The sequence below is a fragment of the Ascaphus truei genome, unplaced genomic scaffold (assembly GCF_040206685.1).
Source record: "Ascaphus truei isolate aAscTru1 unplaced genomic scaffold, aAscTru1.hap1 HAP1_SCAFFOLD_1298, whole genome shotgun sequence".
Taxonomy (NCBI): Eukaryota; Metazoa; Chordata; class Amphibia; order Anura; family Ascaphidae; genus Ascaphus; species Ascaphus truei.
This window is the reverse complement of record NW_027454174.1, coordinates 49,908-61,976: the sequence shown is the minus strand read 5'-3', so window position 1 is coordinate 61,976 and position 12,069 is coordinate 49,908.

The window sequence follows — 12,069 nt, the reverse complement described above, 5'->3', positions numbered from 1 at the left end:
CTGTTTTAAGTCCTCCAGCTTAACGCCCCTACACCTCCCACTACACAGGCATACTTACTTATGCATACACTGACATCTGGCATACCTACACACACCCCAGGGCCACTTCCTTCCCCTGATGTCAGGGAGAGGATGGGCATGCAGAGTGCAGTAAATCTCCACGTTACTCTGGCCAACAGTCTTGGCCTACCTCCAGCATCTGTCACCCACAACATCTGTTCCCTCCTTGTAAAGTGCTGAACTATCTCACCTGGGTCAGTGCTATAGCTGATCACAGTGCCCGATCAGGATGTCACTGTGACAGGCAGCAGTGCAGATTGACCGGTCAATCAATGCAGTGCCGCAACATACTGCTGCGGCACAGTTTATTCGAGCATTTGCCCGTTCTGTGCCGCAGCAGTAGCCTGGCGCGCGCCCGAGTGTGACGGGCGCACGCCGAAGCAGCGGAAGAGCGCCCTCCGATCGGGGCGCTCTCCCTACCGCTGCCGGGTCCGCCGGGTCCCCCGGAACCCCCTGCCGCTGTCCCGCGATCGCGGGACACCAGGGCTCCCTCGGGGAGCCCCTGGACATGCGTGCAGCGGGCGCACGCTCCCGATGACGCGTGACCGCGCGTCTATGACGCGCGGCACGCCGAGGGGCGGCCACTAGCAAGCCGGGAGATTTCCCGGCTTGTGGTACCGACCACACTTCAATAAAGTGTATCGGTAGTGTATGCACTAAATGAGATTTCCGTGCCCCCAGTCAGGTTACTCCCTGGGCAGTGACCCTGCTCACACCCTCCCCTAGTTCCACCTCTGATCACAATTATCTCTCTTGGAGAGTGTAGCAAATTGGAGTTGGGGGAATCTCACCTCTGCCATGCATGGTCACAATCTGGGCACAGGACCCAAATAGTGGGCAATGTGGCACTTCTTACAGTAGAGAATAAGTAACTTTATTCTTTACTTGTGTATTAAGGACCTTATTTGCATTAAATTCAGTCCACATGGGACCAAGACTTTCTGGCTTACTGAACAAAGTGGAATTGTTTCGTAGAGGGTGGAGAATTGTATTTTATCTGAAATTACCCCCTCTGCACAAAATACAAACAATTATACCCATACAAGTACCTTGTGGAAGTTGTTGCCCTCTATCTTCCTGTGGTCTCTCCCTGTTTCTCACCGTGCCTCCTCCCATTTCCTTGCACCTCTGCGTCTCCGCATATATCCCTATACTCAGAGCCGGCTCCGGTCAGTGACATGGGATGCCCAAATATGAGCATACCCATATATGGGCATCCATGCCACTGACCGGAGCCCGCTCTGTTGCGGATATGGAGAGAGACTGGGAGATTTACATCCCCTTATAATTCATATGGTGCATAGTACCGGCACGTATTGTTTTACCGGTACTGTGTACCTTCCTACTTCCACACTGGTACAGTATATGCTGCAGTGGGACTGAGAGGGATATATTGGTAACACATAGTCATTGTTGGGGGAATTCAATCCATTTTGAAAATAGTAATGAAATGTTTTTTACTTTTCTTTTTTTTCAGTAATGAAGAATGAAACATTTCTGTTAAAATTGAATTGGAGGTGAACTGGATTCATCATCAACTCTGCACCAGTGTGAATTGATGTTCTTTAATGTTCTGATAAGGTACATGCAACATCTCTTCCTCAACCCCTGCACCACTCTCTGCCTCTTGCCTCTCTGTCTCCACCTCCCTGCTAAGCGTATTAACCCATGCCCTCTAGATCGTATCCCCTCACACCTTACTGCATCTCTTAGTCCCCACTCTCACCCACATCTTCAATTCCTCCCTATTCTCTGGCTCTTTACCCTCTTACTTTAAGCCTGTAGTGGTCACCCTTTTCTCAGAAACAACCTACACCCTATGTGCCTTACTAACTACCGCCCTGTATCCCTCCTGCTGTTTGTCTCCTAATTGCTAGAATGTCAACATTCTTAAATCACATTCCCTCCTGGATCCTTTACAACCTGCCTTTCGTACAGCTCGTTCTACAGACTGTGCTTAAAGCAAATTCCCAAGGTCACTTTTCCCTACTAATCCTACTTGATCTATCTGCTGCGTTTGATGCTCTCAATCACTCTCCTCCTTCATATTCTAAACTCTCTCTTGGTATCCGTAACACAGTTCTATCCTGGTTTTCATCATAACTTTCCTGTCACACATTCTCCATCTCTGTTGCTAACATGTCTTCGTCTTCTATTGATCTGTCTGTGGGTATACATCAGGGCTCTGTTCTGAGATCTCTCTTTCTCTCTACATACTATCATTTGGTGACCTCATCAACTCTTTGTGACAATCCTATAAATAACAAATACAAATATCAGGTCATGGGAATAAGTGATTTGGACATAAAAGTAACATTTCGGAAGTGTGGACAACTAATACATCTTGTAGATTGCCTTTACAGTGTGATGTCATTGATTCAGTAGATTGTGTGCAGACCAGGACTGCAGTACAGTGTCACTCACATGGATGACTTGCGTGGTAGAAGCTCAAGAACAAGGATGTCAAACTCCAGTCCTCGAGGGCAGCAAACAGGCCAGGTTTTCAGGATATCCCTACTGAAAACCTGGCCTGTTTGGGACCCTCGAGGACTGGAGTTTGACATGCATGCTCTAGAAGGAGCACAGCTGTGGGTGGGAGGTGGATTTGCTTTGCATCAAATGGTTTGGAGCAAGGTTTATTGTATGTATTATCATAATAACAATGCAATGCTTAACTTTTATTTCAGGAGGGATGACTGCAGAACAGAAGTGAATATTGAAGCCATGTGTTCCTTTTCTTGCAAAAGAGAAAATTTGAAGGACAGTTGAAGAGAAGGAAAATTACTACACAGAGACAGATAAGCAATGTGTATATTTCTCATTTACCATTTAGTATTTGTCGTTTTATTGACTCCACACAATCCGGCTGCTACGGGTTTCACATTGAATATTTTCATCTCTACTCTACCCCTTCCTGTGATCTGAACCATGCAAGTTTTCGTTGATTCAATACATCATGAGTAGAGTGTGGCTACAGTATGAAGTAAAGACCCAAGGACCACATCTACTACCATTCATAACAAGAACATGTGCAGTAGCGCACAGCTGCAGTTCTATGTGATTGTTATGAAAGGTTGAGGTGGTTCAATTCTATGAATCTGGAGTGGGATGGATCCTGTTTGCATCATATGGTTTCATCTAGGCCAGTAGATTATATAACTCTCAGTACAGGTTACACATGGCATCAGTATTAGTGATTTAAAGAGGAGGAAAGCTTCAATGTGGAGAACAAAGCCAAGTAATGTTGAAGTTACTCCTTTTACCATTTACTTGGTCAGTCTGTACTGTCTACTCTCCACACAGCTGCTAAGGATCTTCCATTTTAAATACTTTCACCTCCTATTCTGCACTGCTTTGCTGCCCATTATTCAGAGATGCGTTCCAGTCATGTTTAGCACTCTGAATCTCTCTGCAGTCATTGGTTCAGCACATCATGGGTAGAGCATGGCTACAGATACAGCAAGCTATTATTATTTTACCGGCTGATCACCCATAATATTGCATTAAAACATAGAATATCACTTAATTTCCAAAAGATTCAGTGATGCTGATAATGCAGAATCTCACAACATTTCCCATCATAATGCCATAATGCACAAGTGGGAGAAATAATCCTTGCTATATCTGTACATTGTGTGACGTATTACCTCAATGACCAATGAGAGCAAGTACATCTTCTGTATAGAGCGGCTGTGTTATGATGCAGTTATTGATCATCATTGACATAATCACAAGAATCTTATGCAAAGGGAAATTGTCCGCAGCGAAGTGAGATTTCAGCCCCCAAACGTCTGTAATATTAATGCAATGTCTTACTTTTGTTGCAGTGAACACTGAAGAGACGGATCTACTACAACACTGTACAGGATGAGCATACGCTACAAGCAGCAAAATGATCTTGCAGTTGACAGTATGTTGTTCTGGTAATGTGCACAATTATTATTTATGGGCTACACACCACAGTGCTGGACATATTCTGTTAACTTCAACTCTACTCCTAACATGGAGATGTCTTCCTGGTGTTACTGATTCAGTACATCATATGCACAGTGTGGTTATGATATGATGGATTGATTTAATGAACCCACCAACCAATGATGACATCTGCATCATCTTCTGTAAAGTGCAGCTACAGCATGATATTATCAGCATTTGGTGCGGTATAATCAGAGGTATCTATGTGCTTTTGTGCCTGTTTTAAGTCCTCCAGCTTAACGCCCCTACACCTCCCACTACACAGGCATACTTACTTATGCATACACTGACATCTGGCATACCTACACACACCCCAGGGCCACTTCCTTCCCCTGATGTCAGGGAGAGGATGGGCATGCAGAGTGCAGTAAGTCTCCACGTTACTCTGGCCAACAGTCTTGGCCTACCTCCAGCATCTGTCACCCACAACATCTGTTCCCTCCTTGTAAAGTGCTGAACTATCTCACCTGGGTCAGTGCTATAGCTGATCACAGTGCCCGATCAGGATGTCACTGTGACAGGCAGCAGTGCAGATTGACCGGTCAATCAATGCAGTGCCGCAACATATGCACTAAATGAGATTTCCGTGCCCCCAGTCAGGTTACTCCCTGGGCAGTGACCCTGCTCACACCCTCCCCTAGTTCCACCTCTGATCACAATTATCTCTCTTGGAGAGTGTAGCAAATTGGAGTTGGGGGAATCTCACCTCTGCCATGCATGGTCACAATCTGGGCACAGGACCCAAATAGTGGGCAATGTGGCACTTCTTACAGTAGAGAATAAGTAACTTTATTCTTTACTTGTGTATTAAGGACCTTATTTGCATTAAATTCAGTCCACATGGGACCAAGACTTTCTGGCTTACTGAACAAAGTGGAATTGTTTCGTAGAGGGTGGAGAATTGTATTTTATCTGAAATTACCCCCTCTGCACAAAATACAAACAATTATACCCATACAAGTACCTTGTGGAAGTTGTTGCCCTCTATCTTCCTGTGGTCTCTCCCTGTTTCTCACCGTGCCTCCTCCCATTTCCTTGCACCTCTGCGTCTCCGCATATATCCCTATACTCAGAGCCGGCTCCGGTCAGTGACATGGGATGCCCAAATATGAGCATACCCATATATGGGCATCCATGCCACTGACCGGAGCCCGCTCTGTTGCGGATATGGAGAGAGACTGGGAGATTTACATCCCCTTATAATTCATATGGTGCATAGTACCGGCACGTATTGTTTTACCGGTACTGTGTACCTTCCTACTTTCACACTGGTACAGTATATGCTGCAGTGGGACTGAGAGGGATATATTGGTAACACATAGTCATTGTTGGGGGAATTCAATCCATTTTGAAAATAGTAATGAAATGTTTTTTACTTTTCTTTTTTTTCAGTAATGAAGAATGAAACATTTCTGTTAAAATTGAATTGGAGGTGAACTGGATTCATCATCAACTCTGCACCAGTGTGAATTGATGTTCTTTAATGTTCTGATAAGGTACATGCAACATCTCTTCCTCAACCCCTGCACCACTCTCTGCCTCTTGCCTCTCTCTCTCCACCTCCCTGCTAAGCGTATTAACCCATCTAATGTAATCCACATTCCATGTCTCACTTTACTCTTCACTTCTCACGTGCCCTCTGGAATGACTGCTCTCTGACTAACAAGGTCTATTTGTACATGACCTCTTCTGCTCTCATCATCCACCACCTCTCATTCCCCTCACCCCTGTCCTACTCGATACCTCAGCTTAATTGAACTCTCTCCTCTGACATCTACCCTTATCTCTAACCTCTCCTCACTTTCTGCTTAAACTAACTATCTTGTTAACTTTTACAATGCTATCATCTCCTCCTCCTCCCTCCTCCTCCTCCCTCCTCCATCATATATATGCCCCTTCTAGGCTCTGACACACTCATCCCTCTAAGGCCATGATTATCATGGGCACATGCTTGGTCATCCACAGTGCGTGCGAGCGATGCAGAGCCGCCTCGGACCTCAGTGCAGGGATTGCTGCATACCCCCAGCATCTGTCACCCACAAACAATACACACACTAATACTCCCCACAATACACACTATAATACCTCCTCAATACTAATCTCCCCAATAATATTATAGCTCCAAACACAATATACACAACACCCTTACACAAGATACACAATCTAGTACTCTCCTCTGCACCTCTACACACAATATAATACTCCCACACACACAATATACACACTACCCTCCTACCCCCATAAAATACAACCAATAATACACACACACTTTGTGGATGTTGGGACCAGCTCCCGGCATGCACCAGTGAAAGAGAGAGGCCCGCAGAAGCTCGGAAGAACTCCCTCCATCCGTGCCTTCCTCCGTTTCACATCTTCTCCCTGTCTCTCTCCCTCCCTTTCCTTGCATCTCCCTGCGTCTTTACGTATACCCAGTCAGTGACGGCTCTGGTCACGTGATGCCTTAATATGGGCTTATCCATATATGTTCATCCACGTCACTAATGTGATGCCCGCACTGTTGCGGAGCTGGTACTTACGACGGGCACTTATTGTTTTATCAGTACTGCGTACCTGACTCTACCGGCCTACTTTCAACACTAGTACAATATGTGCTTCACTACGAGTGAGTGGGGAATATTGGCATCACACAGTCACTGTTGAATATGCCATTCAATCCATTTTGAAAATAGTAATGCAATGTGGTTTTGTTTTGTTTGCTTTTTGCAGTAATGAAGAATGGAAAAGTTATATTAAAATTAAATTGGAGGGGGACTAGATTCAGCATTTCATCATGAACTCTGCACTTGTGAGAATTTAACTTCTTGAATACCCTGACAGGTACACGCAACATTAAGACTATAATCTGCTGTGCAAGCTTTCGTGCTATACCTCCCCCTCAGGTTTTGATTTATACATTTGCTCCCTCAATTCATGTCCTCTAATATTTGAAAGCTCTCTCCTAGCATTTTCTCTTTACCACAGAACGTCATCCCAATGTAACCTCTCTCTTGTTCTTTCTGCTGGCTGTTTCCTCACTCCTCTGTTAAACTTTTCTAATTTCTCTAACTTCCACACTCCTGCTTTTATCCACATGTTCTCCTCTTTCCTTCCCCTACCTTTGCATGTGTCTACACACTGCACCATTTGTACAGACCTCTATTGCAGCTATTTCTGCACTGCTCAATGAAAAGCACTCTTTAATATCCTATTCTCTGGGCCCCCTCTCTCTGCGCCCCCTCTTTTGGCGCCTCCTCTCTCTGCGCCCCCTCTCTCTGCGCCTATCTGTCTCATTCTCTCTACGTCCCTCTCTCTCTACATAGAGCTATCTCTGTCTCTCTCTACACCTATCTCTGTGTCTCCTTCTATGTTTGCTGATGTGTGGGATATCTCTTATAATCTTGAACCTGCTCATATACACATCGGGCCTCCCTGCTAAGAGTGTTAACCTATCTAATGTAATCCACATTCCTTTCCTTACTTTTCTCTTCCCTTCTCCTATGCCATCTGGAATGTCCGTTCTCTGACTAACAAGGCTCTAGTTGTACATGACCTCTTCTGCTCTCATCATTCACAATCAGTCATTCCCCTCACCCCATCTTACCTGTCCCACTGATTTGCCTCTGCTTAATTAAACTCTCCTCTGACATCTACTCTAACCTCTCTGCTCTCTCTCTCTTTCCGCTTAAACTAACAATCTTATTAACTCTTACAATGCTATCCTCCTATCTATATGCCCCCTCTAGGCTCTGACACACTTGTCCCTCTAGCCCACACCCTTGGCTAAATTCCCAAACATGTTCATCACACTTCCACTCGCTGTTCTTAATGCCTATGAAGGAAATCACACAATTGATATTTGATTTTTCTACAGTAAAAATGTCTCCAGTCCTGTATAAAGCTGCTCTCTGGGGCCAAACCACACTACTTTTTTTTCACATTCATCAACACTCAAATTTAATTTACGCTGTCTTTTTTTCCCTGTATTTGACTCCCTCCACTAACCTTCTCCTCACACTTGCCATCCTTCCTTCACTTCTCCTCAAGCATTTGACTACTTCAGAGGCAAGGTGGATGCCACCCACAAGGAGATTCCTTCTGTCCCTTCCCCCTTCTCTCCTTCTACCTAATTCTCCTTCTGCATTTGACTCCTTTTCTTCTCTTACAGAGCTGGAAGCTAATCATCTTCTCTTCTCCCTCTACCACATGCCCTCTAGATCGTATCCCCTCACACCTTACTGCATCGATTAGTCCCCACTCTCACCCACATCTTCAATTCCTCCCTATTCTCTGGCTCTTTACCCTCTTACTTTAAGCCTGTAGTGGTCACCCTTTTCTCAGAAACAACCTACACCCTATGTGCCTTACTAACTACCGCCCTGTATCCCTCCTGCTGTTTGTCTCCTAATTGCTAGAATGTCAACATTCTTAAATCACATTCCCTCCTGGATCCTTTACAACCTGCCTTTCGTACAGCTCGTTCTACAGACTGTGCTTAAAGCAAATTCCCAAGGTCACTTTTCCCTACTAATCCTACTTGATCTATCTGCTGCGTTTGATGCTCTCAATCACTCTCCTCCTTCATATTCTAAACTCTCTCTTGGTATCCGTAACACAGTTCTATCCTGGTTTTCATCATAACTTTCCTGTCACACATTCTCCATCTCTGTTGCTAACATGTCTTCGTCTTCTATTGATCTGTCTGTGGGTATACATCAGGGCTCTGTTCTGAGATCTCTCTTTCTCTCTACATACTATCATTTGGTGACCTCATCAACTCTTTGTGACAATCCTATAAATAACAAATACAAATATCAGGTCATGGGAATAAGTGATTTGGACATAAAAGTAACATTTCGGAAGTGTGGACAACTAATACATCTTGTAGATTGCCTTTACAGTGTGATGTCATTGATTCAGTAGATTGTGTGCAGACCAGGACTGCAGTACAGTGTCACTCACATGGATGACTTGCGTGGTAGAAGCTCAAGAACAAGGATGTCAAACTCCAGTCCTCGAGGGCAGCAAACAGGCCAGGTTTTCAGGATATCCCTACTGAAAACCTGGCCTGTTTGGGACCCTCGAGGACTGGAGTTTGACATGCATGCTCTAGAAGGAGCACAGCTGTGGGTGGGAGGTGGATTTGCTTTGCATCAAATGGTTTGGAGCAAGGTTTATTGTATGTATTATCATAATAACAATGCAATGCTTAACTTTTATTTCAGGAGGGATGACTGCAGAACAGAAGTGAATATTGAAGCCATGTGTTCCTTTTCTTGCAAAAGAGAAAATTTGAAGGACAGTTGAAGAGAAGGAAAATTACTACACAGAGACAGATAAGCAATGTGTATATTTCTCATTTACCATTTAGTATTTGTCGTTTTATTGACTCCACACAATCCGGCTGCTACGGGTTTCACATTGAATATTTTCATCTCTACTCTACCCCTTCCTGTGATCTGAACCATGCAAGTTTTCGTTGATTCAATACATCATGAGTAGAGTGTGGCTACAGTATGAAGTAAAGACCCAAGGACCACATCTACTACCATTCATAACAAGAACATGTGCAGTAGCGCACAGCTGCAGTTCTATGTGATTGTTATGAAAGGTTGAGGTGGTTCAATTCTATGAATCTGGAGTGGGATGGATCCTGTTTGCATCATATGGTTTCATCTAGGCCAGTAGATTATATAACTCTCAGTACAGGTTACACATGGCATCAGTATTAGTGATTTAAAGAGGAGGAAAGCTTCAATGTGGAGAACAAAGCCAAGTAATGTTGAAGTTACTCCTTTTACCATTTACTTGGTCAGTCTGTACTGTCTACTCTCCACACAGCTGCTAAGGATCTTCCATTTTAAATACTTTCACCTCCTATTCTGCACTGCTTTGCTGCCCATTATTCAGAGATGCGTTCCAGTCATGTTTAGCACTCTGAATCTCTCTGCAGTCATTGGTTCAGCACATCATGGGTAGAGCATGGCTACAGATACAGCAAGCTATTATTATTTTACCGGCTGATCACCCATAATATTGCATTAAAACATAGAATATCACTTAATTTCCAAAAGATTCAGTGATGCTGATAATGCAGAATCTCACAACATTTCCCATCATAATGCCATAATGCACAAGTGGGAGAAATAATCCTTGCTATATCTGTACATTGTGTGACGTATTACCTCAATGACCAATGAGAGCAAGTACATCTTCTGTATAGAGCGGCTGTGTTATGATGCAGTTATTGATCATCATTGACATAATCACAAGAATCTTATGCAAAGGGAAATTGTCCGCAGCGAAGTGAGATTTCAGCCCCCAAACGTCTGTAATATTAATGCAATGTCTTACTTTTGTTGCAGTGAACACTGAAGAGACGGATCTACTACAACACTGTACAGGATGAGCATACGCTACAAGCAGCAAAATGATCTTGCAGTTGACAGTATGTTGTTCTGGTAATGTGCACAATTATTATTTATGGGCTACACACCACAGTGCTGGACATATTCTGTTAACTTCAACTCTACTCCTAACATGGAGATGTCTTCCTGGTGTTACTGATTCAGTACATCATATGCACAGTGTGGTTATGATATGATGGATTGATTTAATGAACCCACCAACCAATGATGACATCTGCATCATCTTCTGTAAAGTGCAGCTACAGCATGATATTATCAGCATTTGGTGCGGTATAATCAGAGGTATCTATGTGCTTTTGTGCCTGTTTTAAGTCCTCCAGCTTAACGCCCCTACACCTCCCACTACACAGGCATACTTACTTATGCATACACTGACATCTGGCATACCTACACACACCCCAGGGCCACTTCCTTCCCCTGATGTCAGGGAGAGGATGGGCATGCAGAGTGCAGTAAGTCTCCACGTTACTCTGGCCAACAGTCTTGGCCTACCTCCAGCATCTGTCACCCACAACATCTGTTCCCTCCTTGTAAAGTGCTGAACTATCTCACCTGGGTCAGTGCTATAGCTGATCACAGTGCCCGATCAGGATGTCACTGTGACAGGCAGCAGTGCAGATTGACCGGTCAATCAATGCAGTGCCGCAACATATGCACTAAATGAGATTTCCGTGCCCCCAGTCAGGTTACTCCCTGGGCAGTGACCCTGCTCACACCCTCCCCTAGTTCCACCTCTGATCACAATTATCTCTCTTGGAGAGTGTAGCAAATTGGAGTTGGGGGAATCTCACCTCTGCCATGCATGGTCACAATCTGGGCACAGGACCCAAATAGTGGGCAATGTGGCACTTCTTACAGTAGAGAATAAGTAACTTTATTCTTTACTTGTGTATTAAGGACCTTATTTGCATTAAATTCAGTCCACATGGGACCAAGACTTTCTGGCTTACTGAACAAAGTGGAATTGTTTCGTAGAGGGTGGAGAATTGTATTTTATCTGAAATTACCCCCTCTGCACAAAATACAAACAATTATACCCATACAAGTACCTTGTGGAAGTTGTTGCCCTCTATCTTCCTGTGGTCTCTCCCTGTTTCTCACCGTGCCTCCTCCCATTTCCTTGCACCTCTGCGTCTCCGCATATATCCCTATACTCAGAGCCGGCTCCGGTCAGTGACATGGGATGCCCAAATATGAGCATACCCATATATGGGCATCCATGCCACTGACCGGAGCCCGCTCTGTTGCGGATATGGAGAGAGACTGGGAGATTTACATCCCCTTATAATTCATATGGTGCATAGTACCGGCACGTATTGTTTTACCGGTACTGTGTACCTTCCTACTTTCACACTGGTACAGTATATGCTGCAGTGGGACTGAGAGGGATATATTGGTAACACATAGTCATTGTTGGGGGAATTCAATCCATTTTGAAAATAGTAATGAAATGTTTTTTACTTTTCTTTTTTTTCAGTAATGAAGAATGAAACATTTCTGTTAAAATTGAATTGGAGGTGAACTGGATTCATCATCAACTCTGCACCAGTGTGAATTGATGTTCTTTAATGTTCTGATAAGGTACATGCAACATCTCTTCCTCAACCCC